The sequence below is a fragment of the Orcinus orca genome, chromosome 13 (genome assembly GCF_937001465.1).
Source record: "Orcinus orca chromosome 13, mOrcOrc1.1, whole genome shotgun sequence".
Taxonomy (NCBI): Eukaryota; Metazoa; Chordata; class Mammalia; order Artiodactyla; family Delphinidae; genus Orcinus; species Orcinus orca.
This window is the reverse complement of record NC_064571.1, coordinates 33802106-33823324: the sequence shown is the minus strand read 5'-3', so window position 1 is coordinate 33823324 and position 21219 is coordinate 33802106. Positions and strand designations below refer to the sequence as shown.

The 21219-nt window shown below is 43.2% G+C and overlaps 1 protein-coding gene and 1 pseudogene across 3 annotated transcripts in view; both read left to right on the top strand.

Moving 5' to 3' along the window:
• Positions 1-3900: 3900 nt before the first annotated feature.
• PROKR1 (prokineticin receptor 1) overlaps positions 3901-21219 on the top strand; it is a 29906-nt gene continuing 12587 nt past the window's right edge. The window contains exon 1 of one of the 3 annotated variants that reach the window (XM_004277016.3): positions 3901-10213. The gene's annotated coding sequence lies outside the window, so the exon portion shown is untranslated. Of the gene's footprint in view, positions 10214-12400; positions 16304-18579; positions 20138-21219 lie in introns of those variants that run through there. The other 2 variants (XM_049696419.1, XM_049696420.1) reach the window with 2 other exon arrangements.
• On the top strand, positions 7490-17410 carry LOC101279234 (transmembrane and coiled-coil domains protein 1-like; annotated as a pseudogene).

Below are 21219 nucleotides of genomic sequence, written 5' to 3'. Positions count from 1 at the left end.
GTGCTAGACTTGATAGCATGTGGGAAAGATCCAGGTCTCTCTGTCTTCTCGTTTTGGGGACAAGACTGAAGGAGCAGCCACTGTTGTTTGCAGGTGGACAGTACGAGTTCAGAAGGTTGAGGCAAAACACGCAAGTGGATATACTGAGTATGTCCACTCACATGCCATTGGCCAAAGCAAGTCCTAAGACCAAGCCCAAAGTCAGCTGAGGAGGGGTGGGGCTAGTAGCTAGTGGAGTCAGCAAAGTACTCTACCTAGACAAGTATGAACAAATAATTACTAACAAATAATACAGTCTACTGCACAGTCCCTAAGGCCTAGAAGAAGTGTGTTTGTTTGTTTTATAAGATATATATATATAGACATATTTGTATTAATTAAAATCTGCAGAAGTTCTCTAAACCATCACTTTGTTCGATTTTCCTGAAATGCCCTCCCGACCTCTGTCTCCCCTTTTCTCCTTTCTTTCAAGACCTGCATTGCCTGGCATGGAGCTTTGCATACATCAAGCAGTCAATAAATGCTTGTTAAATTTATGGTTGAATTTAACCTTTTCTTCCTGATGTGACTTGTAAAAAAGTAGCCTTTCAAAGAACAGGCATTCAAAAAAAAATGACTGAATTGAATTGAGGACAGGAAAAAGAACAGCTCTTTGAATATAGCTGTTGATGGAGACCCAGACAACCTTGTCTGATTCAAGGATTACAAACAAGAAAACCAGAATGCCATCCTACTGCAATTTTCTAATGTCTTTAAGAGCCAATAACTTAAAGACTTAATAACTTAATAATTAGCCCCAATTAATTAAAATCTATCTTTTTTATTTGATACATTTCCTTTGAGCTTCATTCATTCTCTTACTATTTTTATTTGGTATCGTTTCTAAAAATTGCAAGAAAATCTAAACACATTTTATTCTCTTGCTAACCAGGTCTTCCAGTGTGTGAATTCCAAGCATGTGTATAGTGAAAATGCTCCTCTAGTGATTCTGATACACAACAGATATTAAAAATCATGTTTAATAAGGTAACAGAATGAAACTTCAGGAAGCCTCTTAATCCCCCCCGCCCCAAAACCTGAGAATTGGGAGGCCATGTTCAGTGCTCTTCTTCTCTAAATCAGTACTTCATTTGCCTCACAAGAATGGAAAGGACATAAATTTCAAGTTCTGGAAACATGAGGTTGAACTCTGGATCTGCCATTTACTGCCTGTGTGACTTTAGGGCATTGGCCTCTTTTTTTTTTTTTTTTCTTTTTCAGTGTGAAAAGGAACTAATGATAGGACCTACCTCATAGAGTTGTTGTGAGGATTAAGTGAATAGTGTATATACAGTGTTGGCACATAATAGGTGCTCAATGAACACTTGCTCCCTTCCTTGGGAAAGCATGGCATCTGGCCCCAAAGGGTGACCAGGTCATGAGGGAAGAGAAGAATGCTGTAGAAAAGCCTGGATTCTCCCCTTGGGAGTTAGTCTCCTCCATTTGCAGAAATGCATCTCAGGCGAAGACACTGTGCATAGCTAAAGCATTGACTGTGAATGCTGTTGTTTTTTGGTTTGTTTTGATTTATTTTTATTTTTTAATCTGAAAAGTCTAGTGGGCAGGGAGTATGAAACTGAATGAATAAAAGACTGTAGGGATAAAAAAAAAAGATCTACTAACTACTTTTGCTGAAGCTTTTGCCTGCTGATTACTCAAATTACTGACTTTCGAACTGGGTCTCAGTCCTTCTTGCAAAGGTTCCACAGAGCAGGCCTTTGTGTCCCATGAAAATGCTGGTCTACTGGCCACGCCCTGTGACAGACCCTTACCCTGGGCTCAGTTCAGGACTTGGCATGTGTGATAGAACCTAAATGTTCATTTTCCTAGCAGTAAGGCTACAGAAAATAGAATAACCAATGGTTTAACATTTTGTTAATTTCTGCTTTATCTGGGGAGAGAGGTACTTTAAACGCTTGAACTGAATTGAATGGAATTTGGCCCATAGCCAGAGGACCTTAGTACAGTCATATCCTATCTTCTCTGAGGCAGTTACTAGAATAGGAATTAAAATATAGCTAAAGATGGAAACCCTTCTTTTTCACAGGAGCAACAGGAGTCTAAAGACCTATGAAGATGGTGGGTATAGTGCTGGGGGCAGCAACAATACAATGTTGCACAGCAGTTGTGCAACCACCCATTGTAATAAGTTCTAAAACATTTTCAGCATCTCAAAAGAAACTCTTGTAACCATTAAGCAGTCACTCCCCATTTCCCACTACCATTCGTCTTTCTGTCCCTGTGGATGCTCCTTTGGATAGTTCATAAAAATGGAATATGTGGTCTTTTGTGTCTGGCTTCTTTCACTCAACATAATGTTTTTAAGATGTCCCATGTTGCAGCATGTACTTCTCTTTCATCAAGAGAAATTATTTCATTTCCTTTTATGGCGGAATAATATTCCATTGTAAGGATATACCACATCGTTTGTTATACTTTCATCAGTTAATGAAAATTTGTATGTTTTTGGTTACAGTGAATAATGCTGCTATGAACATTTGTGTACAAGTTAATGAATGAACATATATTTTCATTTCTCTTGGGTATATGTTGTCTGAGTTAGCCTTTGCTACAATAATGGTGCATTACTAAAATAAGGCATTTGGAATTTGATAGGGATTGCATTGAATCTGTAGACCTTTGGGGAGTATTGCCATCTTAATAATATTGTCTTCCAATCTATTAACATGGGACATCTTTCCACTTATTTAGGTGTTCTTTAATTTCTTTCAACAATGTTTTGTAGTTTTCAACGTGTAAGTATTTCACTATCTTGATTAAATTTACTCCTAAGGACTTTATCTTTTTGATGCTATTGTAAATACAGTTGTTTTCTTAATTTTATTTTGGAATTTTTTTTCTTTCTTTTTTTTTTTCTTTACTAATTGCCCTGGCTAAAACTTCTGGTACAATGTTGAACAGAAGTGTGAGAATAGACATCTCTGTCTTGTTCCTTATCTTACAGTGAAAGCGTTAGTCTTTTACCATTAAGTGTGATGTTAGTTTTTCATAGATGTCCTTTATAAGGTGGAGGAAGTTGCCTCTATTCCTAGTTTGTTGAACATTTTTATGTTGAAAGAGCATTGGATTTTGTCAGATTTTTTTCTGTATCAGTTGAGATTATCATGTGGTTTTTGCCTTTTATTCTATTAGTATGGTCTATTTTATTTGTTGATTTTCATATACTGAGTCAGTATTCCAGGGATAAATTCCACTGGGTCATGGTGTATAATCCTTTTTATATGTTGCTGGATTTGGTTTGCTTGTATTTTGTTGAGGATTTTCATGTCTATATTCATAAGGGATATTGATCTATGATTTTCCTTTCTTAAGATACCTTTGGTTTTTATATCAGAGTAATACTGTTCTTATAGAATGAGTTAGGAAGTTTTCACTACTCTTCTGTTTTTTATAAGAGTTTGAGAAGCATTTGTGTTCATTCTTCTTTAAACATCTGATAGAATTCACAGGTGAAGCCATCTGGTTCTGGGCTTTTCATTGTTGTAACTTATTGATGACTAAATCAATCTCTATACTTCTTTTAGGTCTATTCAGATTTTCTATTTCTTCTTGTGTCAGTTTTGGTAATTGTGGTTTTTAGTACTTTACATTCCTGCTTTTACTAATTTTAGTCATTTCATTCATGATTTTAGTACTTTTCTCTCTTTTTTTTCTTGGTTAGTGTAGCTAAAATTTTCTCAATTTTGCTGATCTTTTGAAATAACCAACTTTTCATTTCATTGATTCTCTGTATTTTTCTATTCTCTATTTTGTGTATTTCTATTATAATATATTTTCCTTTTTGTTGCTGTGAGTTAGTTTGCTCTTTTTTTCCAAGTCTCTTAACTTGAAAAATTAGGATATTGATTTTATTACTTTTGAAGTAGGTATTTATAGCTATAAATTTCCCTCTCTACAGTACTTTTACTGCATCCCATAAGTCTGGATATGTTGTATTAATGTTTGTTCATTTTTTTCTTTCAGCACTTTGGATGTGATATCCCTACATATTTTCTGGTGGTAAATCAGCTGTTAATATTATTGATTATTCCTTGTACATGGGTCACTTCTCTGTTGCGGTTTTCAAGATTGTCTCTTTGACTTTCAACTGTTTGATTGTAATGCAACTCTGTGAATCTCTTTGAATTGATTCCACTTGGAGTTTCTTGAGCTTCTTGAATGTGTAGATTAATTTTTTTTTAATTTTGAAAAATCAAATTCAGGAAGATTTTTACCATTATTTCTTTAAATGTTCTTCCATTCCCTTTCTCTCACTCCTGTCCTCTGGGAGTCCCATTTGTACATATGTTGATATACTTAATGGTGTTTCACAGGTCTCTTAGGCTCTGTTCATTTTTTTTCCTCTTTTTTTCTCAAACTGGATAACTTCAATCAACTTTCTTCAAGTCTGATGATTCTTTTCATGCCTGTTTGAATCTGCTGCTGAGCTACTCTATTGAATTTTTCATTTCAGTTATTGTACTTTTCAAATCTGGACTATTCTCTATTTGATGAGACCCTCTCTTAGTTTCTTTAGTTCTTTCTCTATGGTTTCCTTTGAACATATTTTTAAACAGCTGATTTAAAATCTTTGTCTAGTTAAGTCCAACATCTGGACTTCCTCAGGTATAGTTTCTATTGATTGCTTTTATATTTCACTGTGTATTGTTTCTTCATATCCTTTGTAATATTTTGTTGAAAACTGCACTTTTTGAATATTATGTGGGCAACTCTGGAAATCAGATTCTCCTCCCTCCCTAGGATTTGTTGTTGTTGCTGCTTGTTGTACTTTTGGTCTTTGTTTTTTAGTGGCTTTCCTGAACTAATTCTGTAAAGTTTGTATTCTTTGCCATGTATGGCTACTGATGTTTCTGGTCCGTTCATTTATTGGTTACCTAATGATTTGGACAGAGATTTCCTTAAACACCTGGAACCAAAAATTCTTAGAGCTTTTGCCAACAGTCTCTCTGTGAGTGTTGAGGCATACATTTAGCATCTAGTCTGGAAGTTTACAGCTCTGTCCTAAGCTTCATGTTATCCTTATGCAGAGTCTCAAGGTCTGCCAGTAATGAGAGTGTAGGGCTTCTTGGGTCTTTCTCGAGCAGGTACACAGCTCTGGGCATGTAAATAGCCTTCTATACTCCAGGAAATATTTAGGAGCTCTTCAAAGTTCTTCATTCCTTACTCTTTCTTTTCAAGCTTCCAGGTTAGTCTGTTGTTTGCCCAGCTGTTATCCATTGCCTCAGGCAGCTGTGGCTAAAATATTTCCTAGTAATTGTTTTTGACAAATGTTCCTGGGTAGTGGCTTTAGTACTAGTTGAGTTTTGAGTCAAGTGAGATGAAGATAGCCTTTCAAGCAGTCTTCCAAAGAGTCACTAGTAGGTCAAATAATGACAATTCTTTGTGAATGGGGTTTGTTCTGTTCTCTCTGGTATTGAGAATGTGGACCATTATTTTCAAGGCTGTTACTGAGCTGGGGAGTGGGTGGTTGGACTAGGGTAAGTTAAAACACCACTAAGCTAACCATTCTAACATAGATTTAGCTGTTTTTCTTGAGTAAGTGCTCCCTGTGTTATTGCAAGCCTTTGGTTAATTTCCAGATTCCTGTCAAAACTGATTCTTACAGTTTTTGACATTTTTTTCATTGCTTTCATGGAGGGACATACTTTTTGGAGTTCCTTACTCTACCATTTTGCTGAAGTCCTAACCATACCAATACTGGACATTTGAAGATGTTATGCAGTATTTCAAGCAATTTCATATCCATTTTCTCATTTCATTCTTATAACAGAATTTGAAGTCAAGAAGTAAATATGCCTTTTATAGATGAGGAATTTGAGGTGTCCTGCATGAAGCTACTCTGTCTTCCCAGCTCATCTGTCATAATTGTGATTAATCTGTTTTCATAGGTAGACCATGAACTGCAAGACAGAATAGATAATGCTATTTGTACTATTAGCATAATTCTTAGAACAAAGTACAAATTTTGGAATTAAAAAAAAAGAATAATGAATAAAGTTTAACACATGAGACCTCTTTCCTGATGAATGGATTCATGAAATCCTACAGTGTTAGACCTGAAAGTGTCCTCACGGGCTATATCGGGAGGGAAACGATGGTGTAGGACTTAGTGTCTTCCCTAATGTTTCAACAAAACCAACTCCACATTAATTTTTTCTCCCCATGTTCTTTTAACAAATATTAATTGAGCTCCTACTCTGCCCCAGGCCTTGCACTAGTAGCTAAGAACTTAGAAATTAATAAGACAAACTCCTTGTCATGAAATTTACATTTGTGAGACAAAGAATGAGTATATAATTTCTAGAATTAAATGTAAAAAAACCCCAGAAAAACAAAGAAAAGCAAAACAAGGCAGGGTAAGGTAGGAAGGGCACTGGAAGACACAGAATTATTTTAGATAGTTTTAACAGAGATGTCTTTTCTCAGACATGATATTTAGGCAAAGATATGAAGGAAACGAAGGATCAGGCCATCTGAGAATGTAGGGGCAGTGTTATAAGCAGAGGAGCAGCAAATGCCAAGACCCTGAGGTGGGAGAGAGTTCAGCCTGATCCAGAAGGAATGAGAAGGCAGGCATGGGCTGAGCAAGGGCTGAGTGCCATGTGTGAGAGAGGTGGAGATCAACCAGGTCAGCTCATGGGCTGCCTTGGTAGATTTTCTTTGAGTAAATAGTTCTATGGATAAAGAAAAAACTGAAAAATACTCAGTTTTATATTATAATTTGTGATTATTTACTTGCTCCCTTTTTTGACCTTTAAAAAAACCTGAAGTTTAGTTAATTTACAATGTTGTGTTAGTTTCAGGTACACAACAATAATATATACAATATATATTCTTTACCATTATAGGTTATCACAAGATATATAGTACAGGATATCTTGTGATATACAGTAGGTCCTTGATGTTTATCTATTTTATATATAGTAGTGTGTATATGTTAGTCCCAAACTCCTAATTTATCTCTCCACCCTGCACCCCATCCTCTCTTCCATCTTTTCCTCTCTTTCTTCATTCCTTCCTTTTCTTATCTTTCTTACTTTTCTTTCTTTCTTTCTTTGTGTTACCCACCAACAAAGGGATCTGGACCATGTTCTCTTTACCTGTGATAAACACAGCACCTGGCACATAAGAATACTCAAATGATATTTTTGAATAAGTGAGGAAATTGAGACCTGAAAGGTAAAGTAGCATTTTCAAGGCCACACAGCTTGTTAGTGGCAGAACCAGAGCTGGACCTATATTTAGTTCAGTTTCCGCTACTTTACCACATCCCTTGCACGGAATCAAAAACAGATCCAAAGAATTTTGCAATTAGCGTAGCTTGTCATTTCCTGCTACTGCCTCCAAGTATAGTCTAGTCACCCAATCACGCAGCTAAGTCATTAGCAAAAGAGTACTTGTCGTTTCATTGAGTCAGGTGAAAGCTTTCATGGTGACAGTCAGCATCAAAGATACAATGTGTTGTAAAGAACCAAAAGGTATGTTTTGGGAGGCAGGGTGGAGGGGCTGGACCATTGGTACAGTGTCCCAGGTCAGGGAAGGGTGACTTAGCTGCAAACCTTCCTTAGTGAAGGAAGAGAGAGAAAGGAAAAATAGCATCAAGAAATTGTCAAAGTAAAAATGCCACATTTACTACTTTGCAGATGCAGAGGCCAGAAAGCAGACAGAATCAGAACACACATTGTTAAAATGACCCATAATGCTTTGGAGAACAATAATGTGACTGGCCTAGGCTTGAAGCATCTCTTTCAACACCAGCACAGGAGGTCATCTGTGTCTCCACACGATGTGTGGCGAATTCAGGTAGACCCGAGCCTGAAATGGATCTGGAAAGCAAGAACGCATGTGCTAAGATTGATGGTGTCTCCACCCACCCCACAGCTCTGAATGAGTCCTACAGCAGATCCAACTGCCATCCAAGATAAAGGAAGAGATGAATTTTCATAGTAGGTGGGGCAAGCCAGAGACCGCAAGGGGAAGTCACCAAATCAATAGGAATAGGAGATCTGGCCAGAAGATGGCAGTTGTTATAGTCAGGCCAGCCCAAGTCTCTAGCTATGACTGATGCTTCTAGCAGCTTAACTGTGACGGAAATAGCTTGTGTTGCTGCTGCATTTCAACCAAGAATAAATGGAGTAGTTGGAAGTAAGTAGCCTTGCCCAGACTTCCACTCGCATTGATGGCAGCATCCAATGGATTCCATGGATGGAATATGAGATGCTCAGTGCACAAAGGCTGCTATCGCTCACCTGCACCAGAAGACCCTGAAGTTTACATAACAGATCGAGGTTGTACAAACATCCCAGAGGACAACGCTGATGACTAGTTGAAACTTGCCAGCAGTGCAGACAAGCAGCAGGCCACCCACATCAAGCAGGTCTTTGAAGAACCAGAAATCTACTCAAATCTTCTTCCAGCTACAAAAGAAGCTTAAGTGCTACCACTGGAAGTTTTGGGAGATGGAGTGGGATGGGATCTCATGGCAACCACAGGACATCTTAGGGACATGCACCAGGGTCTGAAGGGTGTGGAAGTGAAGGTGGCTGGCTTCAGTGAGAGTGTGGTCAGCTTAACAAAGGTCAAGAAGCTTTCCAGCTTCTCCCAGCAGCCACTCAGGGGTGGGGGCCGTGATCTCAAAGCCTGAGGAGATCATTTGACTAGTTGGAGCAAATTTGACAGTGTGGGCATCTCTCAAACTTGATGCCCAAAGGAATCATGTAATTTTAGAGCTTGAAGGGATCTTAGAGGTTCTTAGAGATTATGGCAAAGCCGAATCCCAGAGAAGGTAGGCAAGCTGTACACCAGCACACAGACAAGAGCAGGGTAGAAATTTGAGCCCAGCATGTTGGCCTTCCAGCCTAGTCCTGGAGCCTCTTTACCCAACAGAATGTAGAATGGAGGAATACAAAGTTGGATGCAAACGATCAACTGGCATGCTGAATTGATAAAGTGAAGACTTTTGAGGACCAAGTGTTGATTGTTGACCAGTAGACAGACTCTGGGCCACTGCTAGCGTTTCATTCGTCTAAAGGCACCCCTTCCTCTGGGTAGACTCAGGCCACAGGAAGGCCATCAGCTTGGCATGAGGTGTGTGGGCAGGGCTTCGGCCTCTGCATGCCTTCTTGTCTGGGTAGTTTGTGTAGGATACACCCTGGACAGACTCGTCCAGCAGCCTGGCGAATTAGGGACAAGTTACAAGGAAGCCCTTGATGTAGGAGGATAGTGCAGGGAGTCAGGGAGCTTTGGATACTCTTTGGTATCCATAGCCCAGTTCTGTGTACTCTTGTCCAGCTAATGGGGTCAGAACTCAGGTGTGCCCCCTTGAGGCTGGAGGACTTCACACTGTTACCTGACCTGGTTCCACCAGGGTGTGTAGCTGAGTTCTGTGACTGTCACGGCTTAAACCACAAAACTGAGAGACTGTAACCAGAAGCCTCTCTTCCCCGCTGTTGCCTCCGATACCAGAATGCATCTCTCCCCTCTATTGGGTGCTTAGGGCCAGTTCTAGTTGCTTTCCTGGCTAGAGGTGGCACTGAGGCCTGCTGCCTAGGACCTGGGGCTGCAACACACTGCCAAGCCTTTGCTCCCAGCTGTCCCCATTGTCAATCAGAAAAGTAGAAGCAGGGTCTGGCCGCACAACCATCTTGTCTCTCTAAGACCAGGGCAGTTCGCTTCTACCACTGGGCCTTCCATACGGCCTCTCCGCACCTCCTGCCACCTACTCCAAGGAGTTCCATCCTCTTGCAGGGCAAGGCTCACCTATTTCCTGCCTGAGCATCACTCAGATGCAGAGTAGCTGCATTATTGTCTTCTCCTCATGGGTTCCAGGAGACAATCTCCCCACGGAAAATAGTCTGAGCTTGGAATTCTACCAAAGCACAGACTATTCTGCCTGGTGTCTTTAATACATACACAGAGAGTCTTCTAAAGAACCGTATCCACCAGTAGACTGTTACACCAGTAACAGGCTCTGGTCCTCAGGTGGAGATTTTTTTTTTTTGCACAGGCTCCGGACGCGCAGGCTCAGCGGCCATGGCTCACGGGCCCAGCCGCTCTGCGGCATGTGGGATCTTCCCGGACCGGGGCATGAACCCGTGTCCCCTGCATCGGCAGGCAGACTCTCAAGCACTGCGCCACCAGGGAAGCCCCTGAGGTGGGTATTTTGAACATTTGTGACTTTATAGTCGATTGTCTCTTTGTATATTTAAAGTATACATTGACATATGCTAGTATCACATTAATAAATTTTATATAAGGTTGTTTTAAGATACTCTGTTTTTAGGAAAATACCCACACCAAACTGCTAATAATGGGATTAGGGATAAAGGTAAGTGTGAGAATTTTCATTTTCTATACTTAGTATGGTTTGAGGTTTTTTTTAACAACAATACATGTTACTTTTGTGATCACAGACAAAACTTAAAAACATGGAAAATATATACTTCACATACTATGCCTAATTAAACACTACACACACACACACACACACACACACACACACACACATACACACGTATTCTTTATTCCTGAGAATAGTATTTGATGTGGGGAGAGAGAGAGCGCGAGCGGGTGCAGGTGAGCGTAGAGTCTGGAGACACCTGAACATGGATGAGGTGACATCATCAACAGGTAAAAAGCTGATGAGGAGGTGAAGTGCTGCCATACAAAGTGACATTTCTGTCTGGGCAGCTTGAACTCTTCTCAGACCCTTCCTTCCAAGTGATGGCTTCTGCTCTACTTTACCTAAGTTACAGGAAGTCCTGGTCCTTTGTCTCAATATTCACTCCATTCAGCCCTCCCCCGCCTTTTGGTCAATTAACATTGAGAGCAGTTTCATTAGATGAGCTATATCACTATAGTCTGGCTTTTGGCAGTGATAAAAGTGCTTCCAGGGGTTTGCCGTGCATATCACTTGTCTTCCACCTCCCACCACGCCCCTGCACAACCGTCTACACACACACACACCACACACACACACAACTTGAAAATGGTCTGAATGTTAAGACAGTTTTGTAACTTATTCAATAAACCATGCAAAAGATTAATTACACATTTATACATGTAATTTGAGTTCAACCTTCTCCTGTGCCTTTCTCTACACATACAAGGAGCTCAGAACTCTGACATTTGACTTTCTGTAGAATGACATCATCTTCTTGGCTGTGTGCCTGTGGCTGTTCTCCTGGCTGAAACTCAAGCAAATGTCAGGCAGGTCAAAATCAGAAGGGGGAAATATGGTTGTGTGAAATCAACTGAATCAACTCACATTTATTACAAAGCAACTCTGGGCAGAATGCATAAAGGCTGAAGAATCAGAGAAAGCTTAAGACATTCCCGAAGTGAGAGTGTTGATTTGAATTCTTGAATTAAGCTACTGATCCAATTTCCATTTTTGCATTTTGTGATCTTGGCTAATTTGATAGGCAAAATTTTATGCCATTGTATTTAGATGAAATTTCTTTGATTACTGGTGAGAGTAAGCACTTTAAAATACATTTTATTGTTATTTGCATTTCTTTCTGTGAATTGCCTATTTGTATATTTTGCTCATTATTCTTTCGAGGTACCAGCTTTTTCCTTATTACAAAGTAACAGTACTTCATATACGAAGGATCTTGACCTTTTGTTTGCAATATTTGCCATAAATATTTTTCCTAGTTTGACATTTATCTTTCAGTTTTGTTTATGGTTTTTCTGACTTTCAAATGTTTTAATGTAGAAAAATCTATCCATTGCCTTCGGGGTTCATCTATTACCTCTTTGTTTTTTGCTTAGTAAAGGCTTTACCACTCTGAGATCTCATGAATCTCATAAATTTTTATCAGTGTTTTCATTCAGTTTTTAATTCTTTGAATTCAGCTCTTTAATCCTTCCTTATGGCATTTTGGAATATAGTGTAAAATAAAGATCTAAATTAATGATTTCCCCTAATAGGTGAATTTCCTATTTGTTGTAATCAATTCACCCTTTTCTCATTTATGAAATTTAAAGGATTATACAAATAATATAGCTGCAATAAAAAAGTCAGAAAATACAAATTGTGGAAATGAGGGGGAAAACACTTGTATTTTCTTTCCACTCTGAGTTGAGTGTTAGCAATTTCCTCTGCCCTTCCAGACATTTTCTTTTCTAGATGATGCGTACATTTCCCCTCCAGATGGAATCATATTGCAATATGGTTTTGTAACCTGATGTTTTTCCATTCAGTAATGTATCATGACTATCTTTCCATGTCAGTCAATATACTTTTACAGCACTACGTCCTAATTAACTTTTCATTGAAATATATTGTACATTCAGAAACGTGTACATTTCATAAGTGTACAGCTGGATGAATTTTTACCAACTGAACACATCCATGTAACCAGCTACTAGATCAAGAAGAAGAATATTACTAACACCCCCAAAACCCTCCAAATGGTTCTTGCCTGTGATCTCTCTTCCCCAAGGGTAACCATTGTCCTTCTGTCCTGACTTCTAACAGCATAGATTGATTTCATAGTCCTATTTTTGATAGCTACATTGTATTCCATCACACATAAAGGTATCACAGTATACTTGCTATGGGTTAAATTGTGTCCTCCCCAAAGATATGTTGAAATCCTAACTTCCAGTACCTGCGAATGTAACCTTATTTGGAAATAGGGTCTTTGCAGATATAATCAAGTTAAGATGAAGTCATCAGGGTGAGTCCTAATCCAATATGACTAGTGTCTGTATAAGAGGAAAATGCCATATAAAGACAGAGACACACAGAGAAGAAGGCTATGTGACCATGGAGGCGGAGATGGGAGTGATGCTGCTGTAAGCAAAGGAGCACCAAGGATTGACAGCCACCACCAGAAGCTAGGAAGAGGCAAGGAAGGACTCTACTTAGAGACTCAGAGGGACCATGGCCCTGCCAACACCTTGATTTCAGACTTAACTTCCAGAACCACGAGAGAAGAACTACCTGTTGCTTTAAGCCACCTAGTCTGTGGTACTCTGTCATGGCAGCCCTAGGAAACTGATAACCCAGTTTTGATGACTTTGGGGTTTTTCTTACATTTTATTATTTTATAGTGTTATGAATATTTATTTTTTTCCTTAAAAGAAACTATAAGAATGAACTATCTGAATCAAAGAATACTAGTAGACAATGTGAGTACAAAGTACTTAGTAAGACAATGGCTATGATTCACCAACTCTATCTCTAAGTGTTATACTTGGTGATAGAGGTGATGTGGGCTCCTTCCTTTGTAATGAATTCCTCTGTAACTCCAGTCTCACCAGGATTCCCTAGCCTTTGGGTACAGTGGGCCCACATAAAGATATAACTCACTTCTGCCACCACCTCCATAATCAGAACATTCCAGCCCCTTATCTCTAGGAGTCTCTGGGGTGGGGCATGAGGCAGCGGTGGTTATCATTCCAGTTCTTGAACAATCCTTGTACCTTCTTCTCAACGTCCCAACACATCCTCCATAAAGACTTTTGGGGGCCTGACTGTGCTACTCCCTCTGAGAGTGCATTAAGTCAGTGGAAGGACCCATCTCATCTTCAGAAGCTGAGCTGCAAGGTGCCAGGGCACTGTGGCATTCCATGTGGTCCTCATTGCATTAGAACCAGGCAATGTTTCTTTCTTTTTTTACTTTTCTGCGGTACGCGGGCCTCTCACTGTGTGGCCTCTCCCGTTGCGGAGCACAGGCTCCGGATGCGCAGGCTCAGCGGCCATGGCTCACGGGCCCAGCCGCTCCACGGCATGTGGGATCTTCCTGGACCGGGGCACGAACCCGTGTGGCCTGCATTAGCAGGCGGACTCTCAACCACTGTGCCACCAGGGAAGCCCCAGGCAATGTTTCTTAAACGAGGAGAAAAGGACTTTCTTAGCTACTCTGTACCAGGAGCCCCCAAACAGCCCTCCCTGTTTTGTCTTGTCTCCCAGAGTCCTGCTGCCTGTAGCCCTTTCACCTGGGACTTAGCTAGGAAGATTGGAATCTGAGGCAGACACCATGTGTCAGCTGCATTACAGTGCCATGTAAAATATTCCAGATTGATGATTCCACAGTTAGACTTCATGCCGGGATGTATCCAGATCTTAACAGTGAGCACACTTTCTGCTCAAACTCATTACCTGCTGTCTTCTTGAGCCTTCATGATATTTTGATATTCATAGGTAAAATATCCTCTTCTCTTCTTTTTCAAAAAAAAAAAACATTCTTATAAGCCATGACCTGTTTATTTCTCCAGATAAATATATGAATAGTATTGTCGACCATTAAGAAGTTGTCAAGGATGGCATCAAACCAATGAAATTAACAAGAGGTTTGACATCTTTGGCATGTTTGGGTTTCCATCAGGAATGACAGCATGTCTCTGTGCCTCGCTGAATCTCCTTTCACATCTCCTCCAGAGGGATTTGGGGAGCTGGAGAGGAATGGCAGAGAGCAGTCCAAACAACCTGCTGAGTGGGCTTTGGGAAGCCGATCAAGCATTGCTGGCTCGAGTACAGGGGAGGTCATTGAAAAAGGAGGCAGGATGAGTTCTGAGCCAGCTCTGGGTGTCTTCCAGGAATTCTTGATTTTTTTCATGGCACTGGATGAGAGAGTGTGCCCAGGGAACAAATCTGATGAAAGCAGAAAATAAGCTGATTTAGTAAAATTTGTCAGACAGGAGGAATTGTGGCTGAACCCTGGAGCCAAGGATCATGGAAAGAAGGGTAAATTGAAAACAGGTAGCAATGTGCACTGTGGGTGTGGCTGAGCAGAGAGGCGGGGCTGAGCTAAATTTCAGGAGACTTGGATTCCAGTCTGAGCTCTGAAGTCATGCTGCTCTGTTCCTTTGGGCTAAAGGCCTTTCCTCTTGAGCATCTGTTTGCTCTTTTCTCGCTATAAGAGTGCTCACTGAAGGACCTCTAAGGCTCTCCTTGAGCTGGGTTTCTAAGTGGTATTTACTAGAGCAACACAGGAGTTGCATGGCTGAAAAAAGCCCCAAGATGTTAAACTTTCATGTCTAAACCAAAGGACATAATCATAGAATGATGTGATGAAGAAATGAAATTTCAAAGCACCTTTGGGATGATTCCTGCCAGTGGAATAAGAAAGGGAAAAAATCCAAGGTAGCTCAAGAACATTATTTAGGGGTGAGGGATACCTAAAAGCACTAAAAAAAGTGCTTTCCAAATGAGTTCTTTCTTTTGGTTTTGTTGGGTGACGGCTCCCTGAGATGAAATTCTCTCCGATACTGTGACTTGCTTTGTAGGTGGGATGAAGCAAGGAATGTGCCCCTTGCAGCAGGAGACTCTAACCACAGAAAAAATTTCCAGGTCATTTGTGTCTTTGGGGCTACACATTTGAAAAAAGAAATTACATCATTGGAGTTCCAGATTATTTTAAACTCATTTCCTTTCCTTCTTCTTTCCTTATTTTTTTTAAAAAAATTTTTATTTACAGATTTTGCCATAAGCCTAGGTTTAACTCTGTCACAGAGATGAATTATTAAAATTGGGCCCCAGATAGATGTCTGCTTCACAGATGGAGGAGGCTCCCCTGAAGCCTTTGGCAGAAACTGACATGTAGGGACTAAGCCCTTCAAAGGAGTCCCCACCAAGAGCTGCAGTGCATAGAACCTGCCAGACTATATCTGCTTCTAATATTTCCATTTCCCCCATGGGGGTCCTGGCCAATAAATTCTTCCAATTATGCCCTCATGACTCCAACTCCACAAGTCACCCAGTACCTCACTACTCTGAAGGTCAAAAATGTCTTCATTGAGGCTAGCGTTATTGTTAGCTTCAAGAACCATTCATTGCCGGGTTTTTGAAGGGGAAATAGGAAAATTCTAAGTTTTGCATTGTACCCAGCCTCCAAAATGGCCTCCAAATCAGTCCCCAATGATCCACCTCTTGGTATTCGCACACTTGTGTGGTCCCCTCCCACACTCTGGCAGGGTGTGCGTGAGTGTGTGAAAAATAGCAAATTGCAGAAGAGGGGAGGTCAGCTGCCACGTAGTGAGGTCACTCGGGCAGCCTAGAGAGAACCCCACATGATGAGAAGGAACTGAAGTCTCCAGCAACAGCCAGTGAAAACTAGACAACAACCTTGTGAGTGAACTTGGAGGTGGATCCCCACCCCACCCCAGCTGAGACTTCAGATGAGAGTACAGCCCTGGATGACAATTTGACATCAATCTCACGACAGACCTTGAACCTGGAGCCACCCAGCTATGCCACTCTCAGATTCCTGACCCTCAGAAACTCAGTGAGGTAATACATGTTTGTTGCTTTCAGCTCTGAAGTTTTGGGGTAATTTGGAATGCAGAAATAGATAACTAATGCACTCTGTGCTTTGTTTTTGGTTTTCTGAGTAAATAGGAAGACATGCTATATGGAATGACAGGTCAACATGTGTCTGTCTTATATCTTCCCTGAGTTTGGGGCAGGATCAAGGAATCCATATGTTTAACTAGCACCCCAGATGATTCTTATCATCAGGAAAGTTTGAGAAACAATACAGAACAGGATTCAAAAGTGAATGAGACATACCTCTTCTTCAGGAAACTGTGCAAGATGGAAAGCAAATTGGTACACAGAAATACATTTAAAGAGAGGCACCAAGTGTCAAGGAAAGGTTTGAATAGCCTTGGGGTAATCAAGGAATGCTTCCTGGAAGAAGTGACACATGAGTAAGATCTCAAGGGTTGGTTAGGACCTCAGGGAGCAATATATGGAAAGAATCACAGAGTGAGAGTAAGTGGTGGCATTTATCAGGGGCCTGCATTGCACCAAGCACTTTACCTGCCTCGTCTTATCCAGTCCTCACAACAGTCCTGTGCAGTAGGAGCTACTGTCACCCATTTTACAAGTGGGAAAGCTAGGCTTTGGTTAGCACACTGTCCAAGGTCACACAGCTCCTGTGTGCAGTACTAGGTAGAAAGGAGATAGCTGACTCTATCTGCCATGCTTTTAACTGCTATCGTGTTCCATGTCCTAGGGGACATGAGACTCAGAAATGTGAAAGGCTGGGACATTTTTGCAAAAGACAGGAGTTTTGTGGAAATAACAGAAGAAGGTGTCCACGGAGGGATATGGGCCAGGGGAGGATACTGTATGAAGAGCTGGAACATGGCAGTGGTTTCCTAGTGCAAGCTCAACTCATTCATTTAGTGAATGGGGAAAGGGAGTCTCAGAAAAGTTCTGTGACTTGCCTGAAGTTTGATAGTGGCAAAGAGAAGTAAAAGTCCAGACCCCTGGCAGCCCCATTTCCATTGTGGACAACTGGAGGCCAAACTTTGATGCCTTACTAAGGAGATCTGAGCTCTATCATGGCTTTTTTTTTTTTTAATAAATTAATTTAATTTTGGCTACGTTGGGTCTTCGTTGCTGCGCGTTGTAGTGTGCAGGCTTCTCATTGTGGTGGCTTCTCTTGTTGCGGAGCACAGGCTCTAGGCACGCAGGCTTCAGCAGTTGTGGCTCACGGGCTCTAGAGTACAGGCTCAGTAGTTGTGGCGCACAGGCATCGTTGCTCTGCAGCATGTGGGATCTTCCCAGACCAGGGCTCGAACCCGTGTCCCCTGCATTGGCAGGTGGATTCTTAACCACTGCGCCACCAGGGAAGCCCATGGCTTATGTTTTCTGTTTGTTTTGTTTTGTTTTTAAACAATTTTAAGTGTACACTTCAGTGACATTCAGTGTTTTCACAATGTTGTGCAACCATTACCACTATCCGTTTCCAGAACTTTGTCATCAACCCAAACAAATTCTGTGTCCATTAAACAATAACTCACCATTCCTCTTCTTCATTCTATTTTCTGACTCTATGAGTCTGCCTAATCTAGGTACCTCATATATGTGGAGTCATACGTATGTTTATCCTGTTGTGTCTGATTTTTTTCACTTAATATGATGTTTTCAAGGTTCACCCGTATTGTAGCATGTATCAAGACTTCATTTCTTTTCCCCCCCATTTTTTCTATTGTGGTAAAATACATATACTATTTACCATCTTAACCATTTTTAAGTGTACAGTTAAGTGAATTAAGTCCATTCACATTGCCGTGCAACCATCACCACGCTCCATCACCCTAACTCTTTTCATCTTGCAAAATTAAAACTCTGTACCCATTAAATAGGAGCTCCCCTTCCCTTATCCCCTCAGCCCTTGGCAAGTGCTCTTCTACTTTTGGTCTCTATGATTTTGATGCATCTAGGTACCTCATATCAGTGGAATGAGGCAGCATTTATCTTTTTTTTTTTTTTTTTTTTTTTTTTTGCGGTACACGGGCCCCTCACTGTTGTGGCCTCTCCCGTTGCGGAGCACAGGCTCCGGACGCGCCGGCTCAGCGGCCATGACTCACGGGCCCAGCCGCTCCGCGGCATGTGGGATCCTCCCGGACCGGGGGCACGAACCCGCGTCCCCTGCATCGGCAGGCGGACTCGCAACCACTGCGCCACCAGGGAAGCCCAGCAGCATTTATCTTTTTGCGACTGGCTTGTTTCACTTAGTATAATGTCCTTAAGGTTCATCCGTATCCCATCATGTGTCAGAATTTCCATCCTTTTAAAGGCTGGAAAATACTCCGTTGTATGTACCTACTACATTTTATTGATCCATTCATTTGTTGATAGACGTTTGGGTTGGTTCTACCTTTTGGCTGCTGTGAATAATGCTGCTATGAATATGGGTGTACAAATATCTCTTTCAGACACTGCTTTCAATAATTTTGGGGATGTACCCAGAGGTGAGATAACTGGATCATATGGTAATTCTTTTTTTTTTTTTTTAACTTTTGAGGACCTGCCATATTGTTTTCCACTGTGACCGCATCACTTTACATTCCCACCAACAGCACAGAAGGGTCCCAATTTCTCCACATCCTCGTCAACACTTTTATACTTCATTCCTTTTTTCAAGGATAAGAAATATTCTAATGTATGCGTACACCACATTTTAAAAAATCCATTTATCAGTCGATGAACATTTGGGTTGTTTCCCCCCTTTGGCCTGTTGTGAACAATGCTGCTATGAACATTGATGTACAAGCATCTGAGTCCCGGCTTTCAGGGTTTTTTGGGAAGTGGAATTGCTGGATCAAAAGCTAATTTGATATTTAAGTTCTTGAGAAATCTGTAGACTTTTGGAGATCTGTGCTCTGTAAGTTAGCTCTGGTAATCCTAGCCTTTTGAACAGATATCCCTGGGTGGGTGGGAGGCCACCTCTCTCTCCCGCATCCACACCGCTGCCCTCCCCCCGCTTCCTTGCTTTCCGGAAAGCGGTTCTCAGAGCCTCTAACACAGAGGTCAGGCGGCTGAAATGAAGCTGACCCCGGCGTCCAGTTGGGCTTGTCTGAGGGAACTACCTTTGGGTCGCTCCCAGCGTCTCCTGCGAGGGCGGTTTGGGCAGGAGGGGAGGCTCCTCCCGGTTCTCTGAAATCTCGCCAGCTCATCGGGCCCGACCGCCCACTCTGGCGGTGGCCCCGGGGCTGGCCAGGTGAGCGGCCGAGCGGTCCCGAGCCCCGGGGTGGGCGCAGCCCTGCGGGATGGGAGCCTCGGGCGCCGAGTCCGCGCTGAGCCGGGCTCCGAGCTCCACCGCCCTCGTTCCCGCCCCAGGCGGTCGTTCCGGAGCCTGAGCCCAGGGAACGCGCGCTCCCTCCGGCGTGTCCTCGCCTCGAGCTGCCGCTTCTGCGTCCCCGACACTCCGGCCCCGGGGGGACTCCCGGGGTCCCCAGCCGCGCGCGTGCCTGGGCGACCCGACGTGCCCCTGCCTGGAGCCCGGAGCCCCTCCCTCTCGTGTCTCCCGGACCCGGCGGAGCACGCCTCCCCGAGCCGGGCACCCCGGCCCTGGGCGCCCCACGGTCACCCGGGCGGGGACAGCGAGGGGGGCGGGGGGGCGTTGGTGGCCACGCCGAGGAGCCGCGGTCCTCTGATCTGCGGCGGCGAGAGCGCAACTCCCGCAGAGCCCAGCCGGGAAAGATCCCCGAGCAGAGGAGGGAGAGAGGGGACCCGTGCTCTTCCTATGGGCCTCTGGGAGAAGCGGCTCGTGTCCCCGGACCCGGAATAAAGAGCTCAGGACCTTGTCCGCCCGGCGCCGGGATGCCGCAGGTACGGAGCGCGCCCTCCGGGGCGATGCTCCTAGGACTCCACGCGGCAGCGGCCGCCAGGGCGCGGGGGCTTTTGAGTGGGGAGGGGGCTTTTCAAGAGGCTCGCACTCGTGCTCATTTCTGCAGGGGACCCGGTCTGTCCCCTCCTTCTGTCCTTAGGCGTAGCCTCTGAGGCTCCGAGGACAAAGTTGGGAGCAGGCTTATCAGCAGAGGCTGCAAAGAGATGCTTCCAGAGATGGGAAGGTCTGGCCAGGGGGCAATCCCTAAACGCAGGGGCTCCAGAGGACACCGGGTGACAATGGGGTTCCTTCTGGGGAGGTGAGAATGAAGGAGAAAAAGAGATCGCTGGACAATTTCTCCCCAAATCCCAAATCTCCTAACACCCGTTCTCCCCAAGAAGTTTTTATGCTCTTTGTTTTTAAAACATGACTTTGAGTCTTCCAGGTAGCGAGCTTGCAGGGTCCCTCTCCAGAGGTGGCGCGCCTCGGAGACCCACAGGGCCTGCGAGGGGTGAGGACTGTCCCACGCGGCGGACTGCATCCTTCCTGCCTGGATGGCAAGCCTGGCCCTCTCTGACCTTTCCGATTTGGGTTCTGCTTCACACACGATAGCAGCAAAGGGCAGGGCCTGAGAGGGGCAGGACCGATGCTCAGAGGAGGAAAAAAATCTGCGAAAAATGGAGGGGAAGTGTTGGGGGAAAGATGGGGGACTGGGGCTGGGCCTCCCTGTGCAGAGGGACTTTAGTTCTACCCCCAAAGGCAGGCTCCAGACATGTCACCTTTAAGGGATGTGGGCAGCATGCTCTCCTGAGGGTCCTAGGAGTCTTTCTTGTGTCCCCCTTTCCCAGGAACCTCAGGCTTCCACACTTCCCCTCCCTCTCTGAATTTCCTGCCCTCTGTGGAGCTCTCCAGACCCCAGCCCTCTTCTTACATCCCAGCAACCTGGCCTGATGTTTGCAGGCTCTGGGAGGGACTGGATCTGCAGGGAGAGGGACGGGGACATGGGGATTCTGGCTCCCTCTTGGTTCTGCATCCCCACCGGTGCAGCTGACAACCCCCTCCTGGTACCCCAGCCCCATCATCT